The sequence below is a fragment of the Amphiura filiformis genome, chromosome 7 (genome assembly GCF_039555335.1).
Source record: "Amphiura filiformis chromosome 7, Afil_fr2py, whole genome shotgun sequence".
In the NCBI taxonomy this organism is placed as follows: Eukaryota; Metazoa; Echinodermata; class Ophiuroidea; order Amphilepidida; family Amphiuridae; genus Amphiura; species Amphiura filiformis.
In genome coordinates, this window is record NC_092634.1 from 51,863,441 (window position 1) to 51,876,154 (window position 12,714).

Below are 12,714 nucleotides of genomic sequence, written 5' to 3' on the forward strand. Positions count from 1 at the left end.
AACTTCAAGACATCAAGTATGGAAAATGACAAAAAAATCAGGTTTATACCAACAAAAATCGTTCCTTTTTAACAAGGAAAAGATAAAAGGAGATCAGAACTGTAAATAAATTTAATGCTTTTGTTATAAATACCCAAAATAAATTAGATGGTACTTGGTACCTGAACACCGACGAAACTATTTTGAAAATAGCAAGTGACAAAAAGTAGTTGGGATCCGTCATTATTTCTAACTTTCAGCTCTGAGACAGAACTTGAAAGTAATTTCATACAGATGGTCCCCAAGCAGTTTCTCATACTCTAAACGACCATCAGAAATAAAAGTATAAAAGGCTTATAAAATATCTTGCTGCTTGGTTATATATTTGATGTTATTTTAGTTATAATCTGTTAGAATAATCATAACACTTACATATCGAGCTAATCTCGTAGGAGGGAGACACTGCAGACACACATATTTTCATGTAAATGTTTTACGATGTTTTACCGTTTCATGTGTATCAAATCAAATGTTTTGGTTTTGAGGTTACCAACAAAAATCTGGTATCAGTTATACATTTGCTTTTATTTGTAGATGTCATTTCAATGTATAATCATGCCATTGACGTACAGCACAGCTCTCCTAGGAAAAGCCTAGCTTAACAGAAGTTCATCACTCAAGACTCAAGCCAATTTTCAAGAAGCTACTATACACAGAACCAAAGTTAAAGGAGCAGAGGTAAAACTTTTTGTTTGATTGAGTCCTTTTACAGACCTTTTCAACAAATAGCAAGGACATTTTCTTTAAAAAAATCTATCATGAAAATGAAAGGAATAATTCATATTATTAGACTAAATTAAACTTAAACTATATGTAAATAACGCCCTCAATTTGCACACAAATATACAATATATAAAATAAAAATGACCACAAAACGGCAGGAAAAGTTGACAAATGTGATGAAAATCTATGTTAAAAATAGCTCAAAAGTATATGTGTCTGATAGCTACTGGTATTGTCCAGGTCTACAATTGAAAATTATATGATGTTTTATTAGAAAAATTAATATATGATCACATCAAACAACCTTGCCCATGTACTTGAAGCTATCTTGCAAATCATTGCCAGGGGAACTAGGGGAACTAGGGCTGTGTATCATTTTTATCAGGAAAAAAGAGAACACGACTTTTTCCACGACCAAATTAAGACAGCTTCATTTTAAATTGCTACATTTTAGGAAAAAAAGTTGGAGTGGTGAGCTTTTCAGTCAGGGCCATGGACGCAAAAACGATGCGCTATGCAGTTGTCATGTAAAGAGTGCGTCACATAGCTAACATTATCTCAATGGCAAAAGCAAAGACATTCTCGGCAAAACTTCCGATTTAAAAAAAAGAGGGTTTTTCAATAAACCCTGTTCCATGGTTTATTGAATCATTGTATAATGACATGACACTTTTAATTTGAGGTTGGATATCTGTTTGAATAAGGTAATGACCATAAATGCATTCAGTCAACATGTAGGGATTTTCGAATACTAGCTCGCCTGGAGGACGAACAAGTAAGTCACTTAACATTAATCTCGCTTTCCTTGAACCTTTAATACGGCATAATCAATAAATAACATCCATTTAAGGAGTAAGTAATTCCCAGGAATTAATTATTATACGTAACCATCGGTCAGTCACATTTGCAAAGTATTTTTGCGTTACCTGAGCACATAAGACACATCATAATTGCAGTCTGAATATCCTTATAATACCAAATAATTTCGTTATTTGAAATGTGCGATATAATTCAAATTTTATGGCAAATCATTATTAGATTTATAAAGTTTACCATGAGGACGCTTAAATGTCAAAAATGTCATTTTTTAAATAATTTGTAATACAATTTGCATTATATCACGAATTAAAAAACAAAACAAAATTATTTCATAGCAGAAGAAGTACATTGCTTGTATTCAGAATTCAATTTGGTGTGTCTGGTGTGCTCTCAGGTCCCAACAAATTATACTGTGCAAAGGTGGGTGATCGAGCCCTTAAGATCTTTGGTATTTCGGAGTGTATCCCGGTCACAGAAAAATGCTCTTTCGTGAAACTTGTCATGCGGCCTGTAATGTGTGTTTAGTTGTTGTCTATGATTTGCAGTTACGTTGAACAAAGATAGGACAAACGTGTCATTTGAGAAACATGAAATGTAATAGGAGGTCTCATATTTATTATTTGTAATAAACTAAATTGGACTATCCAGGAGCAACGAAATCTATAAGTCCCTACGATACCATTGTCTCATGTATATGTCCCTACGATACCATTGTCTCATGTATATGTCCCTACGATACCATTGTCTCATGTATATGTCCCTACGATACCATTGTCTCATGTATATGTCCCTACGATACCATTGTCTCATGTATATGTCCCTACGATACCATTGTCTCATGTATATGTCCCTACGATACCATTGTCTCATGTATATGTCCCTACGATACCATTGTCTCATGTATATGTCCCTACGATACCATTGTCTCATGTATCTATATGTCCCTACGATACCATTGTCTCATGTATATGTCCCTACGATACCATTGTCTCATGTATATGTCCCTACGATACCATTGTCTCATGTATATGTCCCTACGATACCATTGTCTCATGTATATGTCCCTACGATACCATTGTCTCATGTATATGTCCCTACGATACCATTGTCTCATGTATATGTCCCTACGATACCATTGTCTCATGTATATGTCCCTACGATACCATTGTCTCATGTATATGTCCCTACGATACCATTGTCTCATGTATATGTCCCTACGATACCATTGTCTCATGTAATTAGAGCACGTTTTTGTTGTGCAGGAAATGTCAAAGAAACATAATCTCGTGTATATATCTAAATGAAATAAATAAATCACGTGATCAGGTGAGCTTATTGTTGACATTGAACTTTTCCCTTTGCCATGGCGATGTCAATTGAATTCAATCAGTGCAGACGCCTAAATTGTCTGAATTATGGCACTTGAACGGTCCACCGTGTTACGTTGGGATATAGTATCAACTCTAAGGCCCTGGCTCTAAGGTCTTGGACAGTAGTTAGGTCTACGATCATCGTAAAACCAGCCAGGATGGTGTGTTATATTAACTCTGATAGAGTCCCTGATATTAATCGATTGTAAATCAATGGTGTCCGTTAATGCCATATGTCTCCTTGAGCTGGTTAGCTCGGTAAAAGCCATTGGGGAACTAATCTGCTGAACTACATAATTCATGTTGTGAATGCTTTTATTTTCCAAATTTCTACCTATCTGATGTTGGATATTTGAACAAAGCAGACAGAATTCTTACAAGAGCATCTTGGAAGCAGCAGATTCTAATGATTTATCAGACACTTGGTGATGATGTATCATACGGTATGTCAGTAGAAGAAAGAAGGAGATATTCTTGAGGGAGATATTCTTGAAGAAGAAAAAAATAATAAATGGGAAACTAATATAAATGAGAGAAAGCGATGATAAAGGAGGACATTTCTCGGAGATAATACACCATAAAAAGGTCACAACGAGTCAAATATGAATTACAGGACTGCAAGGATGATCTATCATAAAGAAAAAAAAGTTTTTATAACTCTTTAATATGTTCCTTATTTAACAATCGATGTAGTACAGACATACGATTTCACTTTAGATAAGCATGCACTTCAAGAGGCTATTCATCGTAATACATGACTTGAAAATGTGTTAGGAAACCAATAATGAAATCCGGAAGGACAGTCTCATACTGACTGGTAGCAATGTACGATGCTTTCCTTTTTTGTTTAAGGACATCATGTTATCCGTGTCCTTACAATTGTTCCCAAACCATACTACATATTATTAACAATGCTCTACATGAAACCCTGATGAAACACATTTCCTTGAAGTATTATGTTTGCAATGTCCTTGAAATGGTATCATAAATCACACCATTAACATTGCTACATGACAAATGCAAGAAGTATCATCTTTCCATCCTCTTGGCATCATACGAAAGGGAATTCAATAAATTACCTGCTCTAAATATTCATCAAAATTACAAACATGATATCGAGGTATAACAAACAGCCTAGACATAACTATTTATACTGGATTGGTGAAAAATGCTTGAGGACAGAATAAAACATCTCAGAATTATCTGATGTATATTTATTTTGTTCCTGAATCGCTCCTCTAATTCTTCAGATATATATAACAGACAAAACATATTTGAAGGAGCTGGTGCAAAAGAGTCCGTAAATTTCGGCAGTGCATACCCTTGACTACATTTCCTTTATAACATAATTACATAATAGCTTGTCTCATGTCCCCACATTAAAATATTACTGACTTGATTTTGGTTTTATTAATTATCGTTTTGAATTTTGATTTGTGTAATGTACACGCTCAGATCATAACATGACAAAAGTGCTCTATACACCCACGAATAACAGACAGATGTGATGCATCATTTGCAATGTTGACTTTGTGCTTGGAGTAGTTTTATTTCTACATGCATTCCTTTTAATTATATACAACTTTTGAAAGCACTTAACTAATGGAAAAACTCTGATCAACAGATTCAGATTACAGATTGTAGACTTTACAAATCCTGAATAACATAATTATATAGTAGTCTTAAATTTTGAAATGATCAAAGCCAAAATACTATTGCGGGTTTTAGGGACACACTGTTCTGTCAAAAGTCTCCAAAAAATTCGCGCGCCAGTGGCGTACGGTGGAAATTGCCAAGGGGATCGAGACAAATGCAAAGTAGTATGAGAACTTTTTGAAATACCGGCTCAAAAAAACCTTCTAGAAAAAAACCCCGTACATGTCAATGAATCATTGTTTTATACTGCAAGATGATTGTATGGGTGACTGGATTATCGTATACATAAAATTTAAAGAAAACCAAAAAAAACCAAACCATTTGATAACATTTAACCCTAGAACTACGAAGGTTGTAGCACTCCTTTGAGCTAATTTTAGTGATAAAATTGTTACCCCAGCGCCTTACCCGAGGGTAGAACCAACCATCAAAGATGACCATAGAGTGGGATGGGGGGGAATCCCATAAAGGCCCAACATAGTTTTCTACAGTAAAATTGATGATTTTCATTTCCCTCTTGTAAAATTATTTAAAGAGATATTGACTGCTCACTTGTTTGCTAGTTTCAAATAGTCAGCTCAAGGTTTAATTAGTAGACAATTTGGGTGAAAATTGCATGTTCTTAGAATTTTTAACCAAAAATTCATTTTTCCTACACTTCCCAATTTCCCAATTTTGCAAAGAAGGCGCTTACATTATATCGTCATAGCGTCATTATGTGGGTAATGTTTGTACATATTTTGGTATCATTGGACTGAGGAGACACAATATAATGGCACAGTGACGTTTATAATTAAAAAATAAAGGGGATTACAACATGTTAGAATGTTTTCCAGCAAGTTGTCAAACAAATTTTTAATGCTATCAAAACGTTTTATACCCATATCACGGCTGTTTGATGTGATCATTTATTAGTTTTTTCTTTTATTTTTTTGATGAAATATGCTTATAAAACTTCTTTGCTGCTTGTTGCACCTATTCCATCTGTTTTAAAGGCAGTGTTGATCACCTACCCCTTGCAAATTAAGAAATATGACTTAGGATAAATAGCGCCATCTATAGTTTGCATTTAGTTAATAATGAACCCAATTCAACATCAAACAACTTAGCCATTGAACACACTATTGCATGAAAATTCTGTTTTCTACAATTTCTAAGTAAAATTCAACAACTTTATTATGGTCAGGATTTATGAAGGTTCCTTTTATGTACTTATGTCGGTGATTTGCATCCCTATAGAAATTCGTTTATTCATATCAATTGAATTAATACCAACTATTAGACGTTTGAGGGCTCGGATAGCGACATTTTCACGTATTTTGTTTTGGGACCTGAGAGCACATCAGACATATCGAATTGTATTTTGAGTACGAGGAATGTCCTTCTGATATCAAATAATAAATATAATGATATGTACTTAACGTGTATGTAGCTGGGATGAAAAGTCGTTTATCATATGAAATTTTTACCTTTTGTATCGAAGATATAGTATAGATTTTTTCTCCTAAACAACAAAAAATATTACTCCCAAAATGGATTAAGTATACAGCCACTTGGCAAAAGGGATGAGACAGATATGACATTTAAGACACAAGTAACATAATAGGAGGTCTCATATTTTCATATTTCATTTAAACTATCTAGGAGTAACATAATCCATGTGTCCGTCTGTTGTATCCACACTAACATGACTACTATTTCTCATGTAGTTCATATAATAAATTTATGTTGTCAGGAAATGTGAAAGAAACATCTTCTTTAAATATAGATAAAATTACCCCCCTTTAAACCATCTTCTCATTGTTGACATGGAACCCTTCTTCAGGATAAAGTCTATTGAACCCAATCAATGAATAAATAGTGAAGACCCCTGACTTGTCTGATTCATGTCGCCTGATAAGAGTCCGCCATTTGACGTGGGATTGACTCTGATGGGAGATAAGGTCTTGGACAACATCTGTAAATAGTCATGCTCATCGTCAAATCGGCAAGAAAATGAGATGATATTAATCTGATATAAATCAATGCTGTCAATCAAGGCTATGAGATATCACCATGTAAATTCATGTAATTGTCTTTATGTTTGTAAAGAAACATTGCAGGAGACTTGAAATATTTTATTAAATGTGCATTTTATGGGCAAAACAGATTTACTCCACAAATGACTTTTACGGTTATTTTAGTCCATAATCAAGCGAAAACGAAACATGTGAATGTTTTTGTTTTATGCAGGGGCGAGATTTGTCAAAGTTGGCAAATGTTGTTGGTAACAATATTATCATAAGGATTCAGTATGGTTTGTTCTCTCTTCGTCAAACTGTCAAATTTTGGGATCCACACGGGTCCACAGCAGCTAAAAAGAACTTTCTATTTTGGATGTAGGGTGTGTGTGCATATTAAATACCCTTTCTGAGCGACAGAATGATATTTATCAACGTGTGTCACTTATGTATCTCCTATGATGTAAAAGTAGATGAAAGCTGTGTCGGCGTTGTGAGATAGTAAATAGTAGAGGTACAAATTGCTGTAATTAAACAATACTTTGGTGACGTTTCGGGCATAGCCATTAGCTTACCTACTTCAAATGAGATGGATTTAATTTACAGCTAAGATTAAGGCTATGCCCAAAACGTCGCCAAAATATTATTATGATTATTATGATTTACTTGCTATAAGATAATGCGACTGAATGAAAGGTTAATATAAATTAACAGAGCATAAGAGAGCAATTTATTGTATCGTCACCAGTTCTAATCTAGACAAATAATTTTTCAGAAAATTGCTGAGCTATCAAAAGGAAATTAATTACAATTGGGATGTATAGGCCTATAAAATTAATGGAATTGCCAACGTTTTTAGGCCAACAGGTTTTTTTTTATTATGCAGGAAAGTATACACAGAGACTAGTTTCAAGGCTGATCAATATTTACACATAATAGGAATCATTTACATTTAAAAATGATAAAAATATGTGATGTGACCGACGTATTGCCACCCACATGATATTATTATATTGTGTCTGTTTTATTTCTGTCTTTTTTGGCATTAAGATTGTTTTAGATACATTACTCATAGTATTGCGAAATGTGGTAAAATTACATTGATTCTAACATTCGTTTCTTGTGTTCCACTTATTTTACGTTACGCCACTAACACTGCTTGATTTTATTGTTGAGTGTTTGATGGGTGTACGTCTAGTTTGTGAAAGTGTTGTTTGTTCAAACAGTTGTCATCAACTTCAACTTTAGTAGTAGATTGCTGTAGTAGCTGATCGAACTATCTCGATCCGCGTCTTATTATATCGTTAAAAGGAGCACTTTACAATAGTTTTATTTGAAATCAAAGTAGCTATCATAGCAGATTGAGGTCAAGACTAATGTTATTGTTTTTATGAACTATTTCATAAACGTAAAAAAACTTACTACTTCATAAGATAAAACAAGAAAGCACTTGGCATTTAACCTATTTATCTTTAAGAGATATCACCTGAGATAATCGTTTTGTTATAATTTGCAGAAAACAAGCCAGATCTTATTCGATGAAATAGAGGTGTCAAAATGTTCGTTTGGATGTAACAATTCAAATAAAGATAGGCTTGGGCAATATAGGATGAAGACTTGAAAATATGACAATAAGACTTTCTCGACACGGAAGATATCTTTTAAAAATGTAGTATTTTGGAAATTATCATGCTGATAGGTAACTCTAATTAATTTTCAGTTCAAAGTTCAGCGCATCTTGCTGAGTTACAAAAATTAGCTTCGTGACGACACTTAAAATCCAACGTTTTGACATTTCCACCACCGTAAAAGAACGCAACTGTCTTATAACTCCATTTGCGAAGATGATAACAAAATATAGCATAGCCAAAAAGACTGCCGCATGAAAGAGGCATATGACAGGCATTGCAGAAAGTGGGTCTACGTGTAACCGCAATAATCGGGTATTTTAATAGCTCATTTATCCCGAGGGAAAGTTATTCAGAAACATAATGTATTTAACAAAGTTAGACTTTGCGAGCTCTATGTAACATGTGTTTTGCAAATTCTGTTCAGAATAAGGTGTGCTAAAAATACAATTTTGATCAACTTATCTGTTTATAATAATCCGGCAGTGAAGTCTACAACATCAGAAAATAATGAAATATTAAATATTCATGACAAAAATGGCAATATCGTTGTAGCAGAACTCAGTTACACACAAGTGTAAGCCACAAGAATCAACCTGTAGCTCTCGTACGTAAGAATAACCTTAGGGCGGTAATGGGAAAAGAATGGTCGACTTGCTTTTTATGGGGATGCACCGTTTTATCTTGGTTAGAAAGGTTGCTACATCATGTCCATGTAGTAAAACCATGAAAACCTACAGTAAAATGGTTGTCCTCTTTTAAATAGGCCTAAACTACAAGGTCTGGTTATTTCAAGTGTATCGGACGGCGCAATTGGAAGCATTCGATTTTTCTCGCAATCTGCCAATTATAATCTATTATACCCAAGCTGACCCAATTTTAAGACCTTCAATTATAACACGACCCGTTTAGATTTATTTGAAGAAAGTAAACAAACACGCACACGGATTTGCTACAATGCATTCTTATTTTATCTTATTGTGTTTGCTTTCTTTCCTTCATGTTTGTCTGTTTTTGCTTTTTAGTTTATTTTTGGTTTGCTTTTGTGTAGCGCTTCCTTTTAATTTAGTGCTCATTTAATGTTCTTTGAGCACTATGGGTATTGCCTGTGTTTTGTGCCAAATGTTATCACTTTCCTGATGTAAATAAAATATATTCGTTTAACATTATAACATTGTAGGTAGTTTATCGGCAAACCGGAAACATTCTTTTTCCTTGGTCACTTTTGGAATTGTATTCGGCACTTTAAGAACATAATACTACTTAGATTAGAATACATTACCGGAAATTGAAAAAAAAAATGTAAATTGTTCCACTCTCTAATAACGAATGTTATCGATATGTCATGATTGATTGAGCTAATTGCATTTCCATAATTATATACAAATTATTCTAATTTCTTAACCGTCACTCTGCGCTGCACTTATAATTACAATGTTGTACTGATTTAGAAAGGGGAAATAGAATTGGTTTAATTTAACACGATTACCTAATTCACCAAACATAGTAGAATGATTGTATAATTCTTGACTTCATAAAACTCACAGAGACTGTGCATTTTCAGTATTTTAGGGAGAATGAAAGAATCAAAGTTTTTGTTTTATATAAAAGTCACAAGTCTTATAAAATTACTCTCTGCACCAAAATTGAAATCACTGACAATTATAATAATTTCAAGAGTATATTTGTGGTAATATTAAGAAATTATATATATATAATAATCCGTTATATAAATCACCTGTCGAGATATTGTGAATAGTGAGTTCACAAAATCTCTACATTTCACAAAGTATTACGAAGTACAATATCGTATTGATTTTGTTCGATTTACATATCATCTGCATGGGTCCCATACCACATTTTACCCGCAAACATTGCGTGATTATAAAGAGCAGGGTATGAAATTCAAAGTGTATTATGGCGCTTAAATATCGTTTTCATATGAATATGAATGAAAGCAATATAACAGAATCTATCCTTCAGGATTTGAATTAAATAATGATCACGATTGCACTAATTAAGCATTGAGGGCAATTACGTGAATGGCAACAGATGGTAATTATAAATGAAGCCTATTGTCTGTGAGTATACAATAAGTCAAATTCGTTTACCCATGGGTGTTTCTTAGAACCAAAATCTGCTGGATGTGTCTGAGAGGTAGACATCGTATATCGCCGAATTTACTGCGTAAATGTGCACATGGTACACGTATCATGGGATACTTACAGCAATAAATTATTTGTTATAATTCCCTCGAGCTTGTTTTTTAAAATAACATTAGTCAGTAACAATATGATAAAAATGTGGCTTTTGGTTACGCATTCGATTGTAAAGGTGCAAATTGCAAATAAAAAAAGTTTCAAGACCGACTAAAATGCCAGTGTTAAAAACAATTTACGCATAATTTGCCCTCAACATATGTTTTGAAATCTCAGTTTGTAATATCAATATGGTAAAGAGAGATACTCTGTTTTATGAAACCTACCACATTGTATTTTGCACCAAATCAGAGACGCACAAACCACACTTTGTAGTGGGCGATAATTAGAACTAGCCCCGTTCGCAAACCGCAACACCCTTCGAATAGCGAGCGAAGCGAAATGAATTCTTGGAATATCTTGGATCATCATACAGGTATCAGAGTCCCATCAGAACAGAGCCTGTGCTAGGGCGATGAGCACGTCAGCTTTTTAGGGACCGATGTGAAGAGATGATTTTGAATAGAAGATTACTTGCCATTTTCGTCAAGTTTTAACCATTGTCTTTCCAAGTTGTGTGTACAACCTAATAATTTTCCTGGTGCCATGAAACATCTAAAGAATAATGTTCGCCCAATGGGACATGACGTTGAAATCGCGTTGAAATCAAGTTAAATGTTCGATGTTGAAATCAGGTTGAAATCACGATGTATTTGCAAATGGACTTCAACCTGACTTCAACCTCCTTGAGTTTTGCATTGAAAGTTGGTTGAAATCAGGTATCAACTTCGATACAACGTTGAAATTTCAACCTGATTTCCACAAACCTCTACTTGTTGAAATCAGGTTGAAATCAGGTTATGTTAAAACTTCGACGTTGTGTCATCGTTGATTCAACGTCAAAATCTTAACCTGTGCCCACCGGGGTCGCTAAGTTAATGACACACCTTGTCCTTCATCTCAGCGACCTACCACCTTACAACATTGTTATCGTAGAATGCTGTATTCTAGAAGACAGATGACCAGATATTATTATTATGCGATGCTGTCTACGTGTGGGTGATCTTGGTGATATATATAGATATTTATATAATATATTGAATGGCTTTGAGTGTGATACAAGAATATATTACACGAGATAGAAAAATATTTATATATGGATATATTTTGTATGACACGAAAATAAACCATTCAATTTCATTTATATTAGCCTGATACAAGTAATAACGTATTTTCAAAATATTAAGTTCAAAGAACATTTGAACGTTTCGTTATTTAGCAAGAACTACGTGTACTATTAAAATCAGCATTCGGCATGATTCTAGGCATTTCATACATGACATGACGTTATACTGATGGTCGCGAACTTTTTTCTTGAAACTTTTCAAAAATGTCGTCTGATTTTATGCTCTTAAGAAATGAAAGAATAAAAAATAAAATGGCAAATATTTTTGCCGCTCAAGTGAAGGCTAAATTAACAATAATGAAGCGATGACTTCAAACTAATTATTTCAAAGAAATAAGGACAACAAAAGCAACAACTATTGTCGAAATCTAAATTTGGATGGAAATAAACTTTCTGTTTTCGCCCGAAAAAAATATAACCATCAATTCAGTCAATGTCAAAAGTAAACAAAGGAATCAAGGGCATGTCACATTGCGCCATCCTAAAACTAAGAGAAATATAAACCGTGCAAAATAATATTATTTTCAATCCAAGACGCGAGCGAGTATAAAAGAGGCAAATTTTAATACATCAGAGTCCATAAACCATTATTCAACAACGAAGTGGACTGATGCAAGTTACCATGAGTGTATGACCCAATGGTGGAATCAAGTGTCTAGAAAGTCATTGAGAAGGTAAGAATTGCCATGTGGTCACAAAGTAAGCCCTTATTTTGTGTTGGGATTATAGGAGTGATTATAGAGAGCATAATAGCAAACACCGCCACCAGCAACGTCACCATAAACAACATTTTGCACCATTTAATTGACAAGCCGTTTCGTCACAATACGCATTAGAGAAGTTGGAACACATTCGAGCACAGATAAGTAAATTTGCCAATTATAACTGGTCAAAGTGAAATAAGGAAATGTTTCATTGCATAAAAATAAATCATATCATCACATCAAAATCAATACATTTGTAGCACAACAGCTATACAGCCTGTCTAAAAAAAATTGTGCAAGTGAAAAGCGCCCTCTCTGGCAATAACAAAATACCATTGTGACATAATGCTTACATCAACGTCAAGTGCGTAGTCTTAGCTCTCAAATGTTG